Source organism: Myotis davidii, unplaced genomic scaffold (assembly GCF_000327345.1).
Source record: "Myotis davidii unplaced genomic scaffold, ASM32734v1 scaffold166, whole genome shotgun sequence".
Classification (NCBI taxonomy): Eukaryota; Metazoa; Chordata; class Mammalia; order Chiroptera; family Vespertilionidae; genus Myotis; species Myotis davidii.
This window is the reverse complement of record NW_006297385.1, coordinates 358,105-367,889: the sequence shown is the minus strand read 5'-3', so window position 1 is coordinate 367,889 and position 9,785 is coordinate 358,105. Positions and strand designations below refer to the sequence as shown.

The window sequence follows — 9,785 nt, the reverse complement described above, 5'->3', positions numbered from 1 at the left end:
CTCTAATCCCCACAACTTCCATGAAGCAGGAGCCCATTTATTGTTTGTTTGTGTTTTATCCTCACCTGAGGATATGTTTATTGATTTGAGAGAGAGAGAGAGAGAGAGAGAGGGAGAGAGAGAACACTCTGGTGTCCCTTATAAGGACACTAACCCTATTGAATCATTGCTCTACCCTTATGACCTCATTTAACTTTACTTCAATAAAGGCCCTATCTCCAAATACAGTAACACTGAGGGATAGGGCTTCAACATATGAATTTGGGAGGGGTGCATACTAGTGCTCTTGGAGTCCACCCACCGTGCTGCAGGAAGCCCAAGGCACCTGGGGAGGCTTTGGGTTCTGGCTGACAGCATCAACTTCCACACATGAGTGAGTGAGTGAGATGATTCCAGCCCTAGACACCATCTGGCTGCAATGGTCTGAAAGATCCCAAGTGAGAACTGATCAGCTGAGCCCAGTCACCTGTAAGAACCATGATAGATAAGTGTAATAAATAATTGCTATTTTCACCACTACATTTAGTATAATTTGTTATACAGCCAGTGATAACAGCAGCAGTGACTTGGGGGTAAGGGAGGACTTCTAAAACAAAACATCAGAAGTATGAATCCTACAATGAAAAAATTGGATGAATTTAATCATGTCAAAATTTAAGAGTTTCTCTTCAAAGAAAGACATCTTTAGCGGAAGTTAATATATATTTTTAAAAATATGTTTTTATTTATTTTAGAGAGAGAGAGGAAGGAAGAGGGGTAGAGAGACAGAAACATCGATGAGACATAAACATTGTTTGGCTGCCTCCTGCACACCCCTAATGCGGATCGAGCCTGCAACCCAGGCGTGTGCCTTAACCAGGAATCGAACCAGTGACATCTTGGTTCATGGATTGATGTTCAACCATGAGTCACACTGGTCAGGCTGAAGTTAATAATTAATGGACAGAAAGAAGATATTTGCAACATCTAAAATGAATGAGTGATTGAAATTCAACAACTACAAGGAATTCCTACAAATAAACATCACAAGACCACAACCCTAGTAGAAAAAGACACAAGGGACAGGAACAGACCATTGATAGGGCAGGAAGCCCAAACTGCTTATTGGCACATTCGAGCCCAGCCGTGGGCAATCTATGGCCCACGGGCCAGATTTGGCCCATTTGAAATGAATAAAACTATTGAAAAAAAAGATCGTACCCTTTTATGTAATGATGTTTACTTTGAATTTATATTAGTTCACATAAACACTTCATCCATGCTTTTGTTCTGGCCCTCCGGTCCAGTTTAAGAACCCATTGTGGCCCTCGAGTCAAAAAGTTCGCCCACCCCTGGTTAACATCTATTGATCAGATAAAAATTAGAAAGCTGGATATACCAAGTGTTGGCTGGAGTAGCAGTGGCATTGACCAACAGGACAGACCAGTAAGTACATAGTATGTGATAAAAACACATGAGTGAACTATATAAACACCTGGTCTGGGCATAGGGAAATAGCCTCCCCCGCTCCCATACATTGCAGGAGGGAGTGGATTAAGGTCTAGGCTTCTGGAGAGTGACCCGTTTATTCATTCACAGGTCATTTGAGTTCCTGTTATGTGTCTGGCACTCTTCTAGATGACAGGTTATAGCAGGAGCTTACAGTCTAACAGGACAAAGCAGATAATAAACAATGTGATAAATAAATGAGTTATATATTGACTGGAATCGAACTTGGGACCCTTCAGTACAAAGGCCGGCACTCTATCCACTGAGCCAAACCTGTTAGGGCTATATATTATTTTAGAAGGTAATAAGAATTATGGAAAAAATTAAACAGGTAAAAAAAGAGAGAAAATTAAATAGAGTAAATAAATTGGAAATGCTGGGATGGAGGAAATTACAATTTTTAGCAGGGTAGTGTGTTGGACAAGAAAAATGGCCCCAAAATGTCCATGTCCTAATCTCCCGAAACTGTGACTATGTTCTCCTTAGAGCCTCCAGAAGGAACATAGCTTTGTGACACCCTGATTTTAGCTCTATTAAGACCCACTTTCAGTTTCTGACTTCCAGAACTATGAGATGGTTTGTGTTGTTTTAAGTCACTAAGTTTGCAGTAATATGTTACAGCAACCCCAGGAAATTAGTGCAGGTGATCAGAGAGGCATCACTACGACATGTGAGCAAAGAACCTGACGGGGGGAGGGATCTCTGGAGGAAGACTATTCCACATGAGAGGAACAGCAATGCACAGGCTCTGAGGTAGGGGCGGGCAGTATGCTGCTTGTTGGATTATCAGTGAGGTGGCCCATGTGGCTGGAACAGAATTAGGGAGGGAGAGCGTGCACAGAACTGAGATCAGAGAGGAGATAGGGTTAGGTTGTGTGGAACTTTACTCAGTACATAAACTTTACCTTGAGTGAGATGGCGCCACAACCATTTTGTGATGCCTGTGCTTCTGTGGGAATGTTGGTGCCTTGGGAGAATTTGTGCGGTTGGTGGCTGCTGACATGGCTGGCTGTGAGCTCATCTGGAAGCTTCTTCACTTACGTGTCTGGTGCCTGGACTGGGGCCTTCCTCACAGCTTGATGGTCGTGTGAAAGTGTTCTAAGAAGTCTTTTGACTTGGCTTTCTTAGTGATGCAGTGTAACTTCCATCCCTTTCTATTGATTATCTCTGAGTCACTAAAGCCAGTCCAGACTAAAAGGGAGAGGAACCAGACTCCATCTCTTGATGGGGCAGAGGCAAAATCACAGGGCAGAAAAGGACATGGGGGGTGAGATCAGCAAAAGTGGCAGGATAGGGAAATCAGTAAGTGTTCCTCCACAGAATCAGGGAGTAAACTGGCAAAAACCATCACAATCAACCTTATCTGAATGCTAGAAAGTAATCAAAAGTTTACAGCAGCCAAGTGAATGTTTATTCAAGACCCCCCTCCCAAGAAAAAGAAAGAAAAAAACCCCACCCAGCTGAGTCTCGATAAGACAGCTGTGTACATTTTTAACTTACCCTGGCCCCATGCTCTGCTCTTCAGGTCAGTGGTAGCCTTGGTAGACTACAGCCTACATTCCTGGCACCAGAGGGAGCAGATGGACCTTATCTATACTAATAAAAGGGTAATATGCAAATTGGTCAAGATGCCCTCAGAGTAACAACCGAACAGCAGGCTGTGTGGGACGACCAGGCCTGCCGGTACATTTTTAACTTACCCTGGCCCCATGCTCTGCTCTTCAGGTCAGTGGTAGCCTTGGTAGACTACAGCCTACATTCCTGGCACCAGAGGGAGCAGATGGACCTTATCTATACTAATAAAAGGGTAATATGCAAATTGGTCAAGATGCCCTCAGAGTAACAACCGAACAGCAGGCTGTGTGGGACGACCAGGCCTGCCGGGGGAGTTAGTGAGGCACAACCAAACGACTGAACAGCAGGCTGTGTGGGACGACCAGACCTGCAGGGGAGTTAGTGAGGGACAACCAAACGACTGAACAGCAGGCTGTGTGGGGCAACCAGGCCGTGCGGGCGGGGGTGGGGAGGCAGTGAGGGGCGACCAGGCCAGCAGGGGGTTGGGGGGTGCAATGAAGGACGACCAGGCCAGCAGTGGTGATGAGGGGCAGTTAGGGGCGATCAGGCAGGCAGGGCAGGCGAGCAGTTAGGAGCCAGTGGTCCCAGATTATGAGAGGGATGTCCAATTGCTGATTTAGGCCCGAACCCGAGGGGTCCCAGATTGGAGAGGGTGCAGGCTGGGCTGGGGGGGGAACCCTCCCCCACCATGAACAAATTTCATGCACTGGGCCTCTAGTTCTCAAGTAATTGTGGTGGTTTGTTTTGACCTGTCTGGTGGATTCCTGATGAAAAGGCTTATTTTTATTTCATCTCACTTGGAACTCTTCCAATTCATCTACTTTGTTGCATATATCAGGCCTTCATTCCTTTTTATGGCTAAATGATATTCCTTTTAATTGCCTTTAGTTTTTTATGTTTTTAAGAAAGAGAGGAAAGGCAAGGGAGAGAGAGAGAGAAACATTGATGAGAGAGAAACATCAACATCAATTGGCTGCCTCCTATACACCCCTTGTCAGAGATCAATCCTGAAACCTGGGCATGTGCCCTGATTGGGAATTGAACACGTGACCTCTTGGTGCATAGGTCAATACTCAACCACTGAGCAATACTGGCTGGGCACTACCATTGGTTTTAAAAGATATTTTCCTGGGGAATCAAATTCTAGGTCGACAGTTTTGGTTTTTAATTGCAGTTCTTTAAAAAATATTGCAGTCACCTGGTCAGTGTGGCTCAGTGGTTGAGTGTCAACCCATGAACCAGGAGGTCACAGTTTGATTCTGGGTGAGGGCACATGCCTGGTTGTGGGCTTGATCCCCAGTAGGGGGTGTGTAGGAGGCAACTGATTGATGATTCTCTCTCATCATTGATGTTTCTATCTCTCCCTCTCCTTTCCTCTCTGAAATCAATAAAAAAAATATTTTTAAAAAAGATATTGCTGTCTTCTTGCTTGCATTGTTACTGAAGCCAACACTCAACTAAGCAGGTTTAGGTATCGAGTCTAGAGATATAGGTATAGGCTTTAGCTAAATTTTCATTTGCTTTGATTGTCATGTGGCTTATAGTCAAAGATTAAGAAAATATTGCCTCCAGCCGTGGCCCACACTAAGCCTTCCCGGTTCCCCTTGTTTCCTTTGGCCACTAGGATGCACCACTCGGGGGCCAGGGCTGAGGCCACAGCTTCACTGTCCCTCAGCCAGTTTCACTCCACTCCACATGGGACCATGCCCTCTGAGATGATATGGCACCTGCTCTTTCAGTCTCACATGGCGACAAAACTTGTATGTGCTCTCAAGTTGAAGCATCCATCTTATATAAAAACTGCTGAAATTTTAACCCTGCTATTCTGGCTTCTGTAAATGCTTGCTTGCTTAAATAATAAGGAAAATAAGACTACTCCCATTCCAGAGAAGCTGTAAACTATGCCCCAGACAGAGTTGTCAGTGCTGACACCAGGCCAGGCCTTGAGATATGGTCTCATGGCCCCTTCTCGGCACGCAGGCCTTCTTTCTCAGAAGGTCCGGAAGTCTCATTCCAAATTTGGGAGACAAAGGACTGGAAAAAGTATAAATAAAGGGAGTTTCCTCCCTGTTGGGGGACCCAGAATTTGAAAGACACATTTTTCTCTGGGCCTGCACAGAATTTAATAATAAAATGTAACTCCCTTTCTCTAAGCATGGCTTGGTTTTTCTCTGGTCTTCTGTAACAAAGTATCTGATGATGAACAGAGACAAAAAAGAGAAAATATTTATTATTTAACTATGTGGCCACTTTGGTTTTTGGAGTTTGCATGGTCAGCTGGTCAATAGATCCATTCAACAAGGCTTCTGTTTTTATATTCTCTGTGTTGGGGAAGCTGAAATTGGAAAGTCAGTGATGATTGACACATTGTTTAATACTAATTTTAAAGATCATGAATCCTCATATTTTTACCCACATGTTAGGCTTAATTAAAGCAGAGACATATGAATTCCAAGGAAGTAATGTTCAATTGAAATTGACCATTGTGAATACAATGGGATTTGGTAACCAAATAAATAAAGAAGAGAGCTACCAACCAAGAGTTGACACATAGATGCTCAGTTCAAGGCCAATTTCCAAGAACTAAAGATTAAAGGTTCTCTTTTAACTACCATAATTCTTGGATCCATGCATGCCTCTACTTCATGTCACCAACAGATAGTTGATCCCTTAGCCACTAATAGCCTTGACAGCAAAGTAAACTTCATACAGTGATTGCCATAGCAGATGGCATTTCTAAAACTGAATTATAGAAGTTTAAGATCAAACTCATGAGTGAATTGTTCAGCAACAGTGCCCAGACATACCCATTATCATCAGATGATAAAACTGTTATAATTAATGCTCCAGTGAATGGATACTTGCCACTTGCTGTTGTAGGATGTATGGATGAGATAAAAGCTGGGAACAAGATGGTCAAAACTCACCAGTACCCTTGGGGTATTGTACAACTAGAAAATGAAAACCACTGTGACTTTGTAAAGCTCCAGGAAATGCTCATTTGTACTGTCAACCTATGGTCATTGGTGCCAATACAATGCTCAACTGTGATATAGCATGACTGTCAAAATGGCACAGCTGTGAGGTGTGCCCCAAGTCTCTCTGCTTTGCCCTGCTCTGGTCTACTCCCCTAAACATTTTTAGTGCCTCAGCTCAGCTGAAGTAACACAGGCTTTGGTGGAAAGGGAAAATGTGCTCTCACAGTTAGAGGAGAGCTGATTTACATGGATAGAAGTCTCCACTCCAATTCCTGATTGGTTTGTTCTCATGCAAATGAAGACTCCAAATCCTCCAAGTTTGGTTGGACCAAAAGGCACTGTCTTGATTGGTCAGAATAGAGCTGCTCTGATTGGTTGGTGAAGAAGATGATGGCAGGGAATATAGCGATACAGTTCTGACTGGATGGGGAAAGCGTCAGTCCTATTGGTTGAAATAGGACTCCAGGAATGTCTTTATAATGGCTGGCTCTGCCTGGCAGCAGCCATGTAGTTCAGTGCAGGCTTCTCCTTGAAGTGTAGTTTGCCTGAGAGGCCTCTGTGTAGAAATGACTGTTAGGTTCTGGGGTTTTTCGTTTTGTTTTTTTTAATTTAAGCCCAGGAGCCCTTCTTAGTAGGTTTTTGTTGTTGTTTTTTTAAATCAAGATCCTTGATTTAAAAGGCACTTTGAACCTTAGGCTATTGCAAACTAGAGGAAATGGGTTTTTGATGTGGGTCTGTGAGAACCATGCCAGGGTACGTGGGATGCTCAAGGCCAATTGGAATATTGAGGCCTTGTTCTTAATACACCAGATGGCCAAGGCCACTCTGGGAATGGGAATCTTAATCAGGGTGTCCAAGGACTATACACAGATGCAATGCCACAGCAATCACATGGTACACTGTGCCCTTCTATAACCCAAATGAGTGAGGTCATGACTTGGAAGGAAGCCTCTTTTGTCTAAGTAGTATAATACATGTTACTGACCAGCCAGTGTGCTAGAGAGAGGCTGGAGAGGCTACTGAAACTATTGAGGTTGGTGAGCTCAGATGCAGCTACTATGTGAGGCTGTAGGTCCAGAGACAGCATGTGGTTGCTCAGATAATGGCTGTGGGTACAGAGGCTGCTACTGTTTTGTGAGAAAGATGTATTTGTTAATCAGCTGGTATGCGGTTACCTGTGTGAGACTGTTAGGAAGAGCTGTTTTGTCTGGTAGCTCCTGGTTAGCAATGGCCATATGGCCACAGGCTCTACAATAAAGACTCTCTCATATACCCAGCCCCTGGCAGAGGGGCTCAGACCCAATAGGGCCCATAAAATAAGCTATTCAGTCTCCAAGAGACCTACAAAGGCAAAAGACATGAATTTTCTCTGACACACAGAGAAAAGGCCATGTGATGACTCAGCAAGAAGGTGATCATCTAAAGTCAGAAAGAAAGGCCTCACAACAAACCAACTCTAATGGCACTTTGATCTTTGACTTTAGCCTCCAGAACCATGAGAAAATATATTTCTACTAGAAGCCCAGTGCACAAATTCATGCATGGGTGAGGTTCCTGGGCCTGGCCGGCACTAGGGGCTGATCAAGGCCAGCTGGCCAGTGATGGGGTGAGGTGGGGTGGAGGGATGGGGGAAGGATCATGAAAGGTTGGCTGGCCACAGAAGGTTGGCTGTGGGAGTTCACTGACCATCAGGGGGCAGCTCCTGTGTTGAGCATCTGCCCCCTGATGGTCAGTGCACATCATAGCAACCAGTAGACTGGTTGTTAGGTCGACCAGTTGTAAGGGTAGCTGAGGTTTTTTTTTTAAATATATTTTATTGATTTTTTACAGAGAGGAAGGGAGAGAGATAGAGAGTTCTATCCACTGAGCCAAACTGGTTTCGGCAAGGAATGCTTAGGTTTTTATATATGTAGACTATAGGCCCAGTGCATGAAATTTGTGCGTGGGGAGGGGGGTGTCCCTCAGCCCAGCCTGCACTCTCTCCAATCTGGGACCCCTTGGGGGATGTCCAACTGCTGGGTTAGGCCTGATCCCTAAATCGGCAGTTGGACATCCCTCTCATAATCCAGGACTGCTGGCTCCTAACCACTCACCTGCCTGCCTGCCTGATTGCCCCTAACCACTCCTGCCTGCCAGCTTGATCTCCCCCTAACTGCTCCCCTCCCAGCCTTATTGACACCTAACTGCCCTCCTCTGCAGGCCTGATGGCCCCCAACTGTCCTCCCCTGCTGGTCTGGTCACCCCCAACTGCCCTGCCCTGCCCGCCATCTTGTGACAACGTGAGGGCAGCCATCTTGTGGTGGCCATCTTGTGATGATGTCAAGTGAGGGCTTGATGCCACTTAGGCTTTTATTATATAGGATTGTTTAGGCCAAAAACAAAAGACACAAATGTTTTGGAGAACATCAGAGGAAGGAAGAAGAAAGGAAGCAGATGTGCAGCGAGTAAAGAAGAAAGAAGCTAAAAGAGAGCTACAGGCCAAATTTGAGCATCTTAAAAAAGTTCACCAGGGTGGAGAAAAATGGCGACTGGTAGGAAGGTAGGAAGGGAGAGAGTGTGAGAGTGCAAGGAAGTGATAGAGGACTGTGTGGACGTGTGTGGTGTGTGTGTATGAGCTAGGGACAGTTAAATTCTGGAGGTCTTCAAAGGGGCTGTTAAACTGGGCAGTCTTAGGCAGCGGAGCCCCACTCCCTGCGCGGACACTCCTGGGCGGCCAGCACAGGCACAGCAGCCACGCCATCTTGGGAAACAGAGCTGCTTGAGACTAGGATCCTGGCCTCAGCACCACCCAGTCTGATCTCAGATGCATACCAGGACCCTGCAGCCACTGGGGATAGTGACATGTGACCATAGCTACAGACCTGCAGACACCAAAAGTTCAGAAATCCCCGCGGCAGATCCGTGAGTAACAGAGCCCATCCCTGTCCCTGCAGGCATGCGGACGGCGCCATAGTAACTGATAGTCCCACCCCTTGCCCAGGCCTCAGTGCGGCCACAGGAACTATAGCCTGGAAGTGCACGAGCACCTTGGAACTGGTCCCGTGTAGTGCCCGCTTCAGGAGTCCTGGGCTGGGAGCAATCGCGCGAACACCGGGAATTTGTCCCACCTAGCACGGGGCCCAGGGACCCCGATTCTCTGGGCAGGAGGCAGCACCAAGCACCCATGACTTGACTGTGTTTCTTATCACCTGCGCCTGAGATCCCTGATTCCCTGTGCATTGATACTAAGAGCCAGTGACTCCAATTCCTGGTGCAAGGGCACAAGGGCCCTGATTCTCAATGTGAGGTCGAGCAAAGCAATAGAGACTCTGATACTGGATTCTTGGGGAACTCTGACTCCTGGCACACGCTAGGGGGCACTGATTTTCAACACGCTCCAGGGGGATCTCTGTTTCAGCACGGTGCAGGGAGGGTCCCTGATTCTAAGGGCGCGCACGAGTCCACATTGAGTGCTGACAACACTGACTCTGAGCGAGCCTGGTTCCCACCAACCCACAACAACCACACATCTTAGTGTCAGAGCTCTTCAGTGACACTAGGGTGGCGGGAGGCTCCCACTACACACGGTCCAGGCCCAAGCAACTTGACGTTTGAACCATCGGGAGATAATCAGAATGAAGAGATGAAACAACACCCAGAGGAAAGACAATGAAGAATCACCGAGAAAAGAAATTAAGGAAGTTGAAGCATGCAACATGACAGAAAAAGAATTCAGAATAATGGTTGTACAATTCATTCACTGGG

At 46.1% G+C, this 9,785-nt stretch overlaps 1 pseudogene; it reads left to right on the top strand.

Annotated features, from left to right (window-relative positions):
- Positions 1-5,557: 5,557 nt before the first annotated feature.
- Positions 5,558-6,119, top strand: LOC102768280 (annotated as a pseudogene).
- The last annotated feature ends 3,666 nt before the right edge of the window (positions 6,120-9,785 follow it).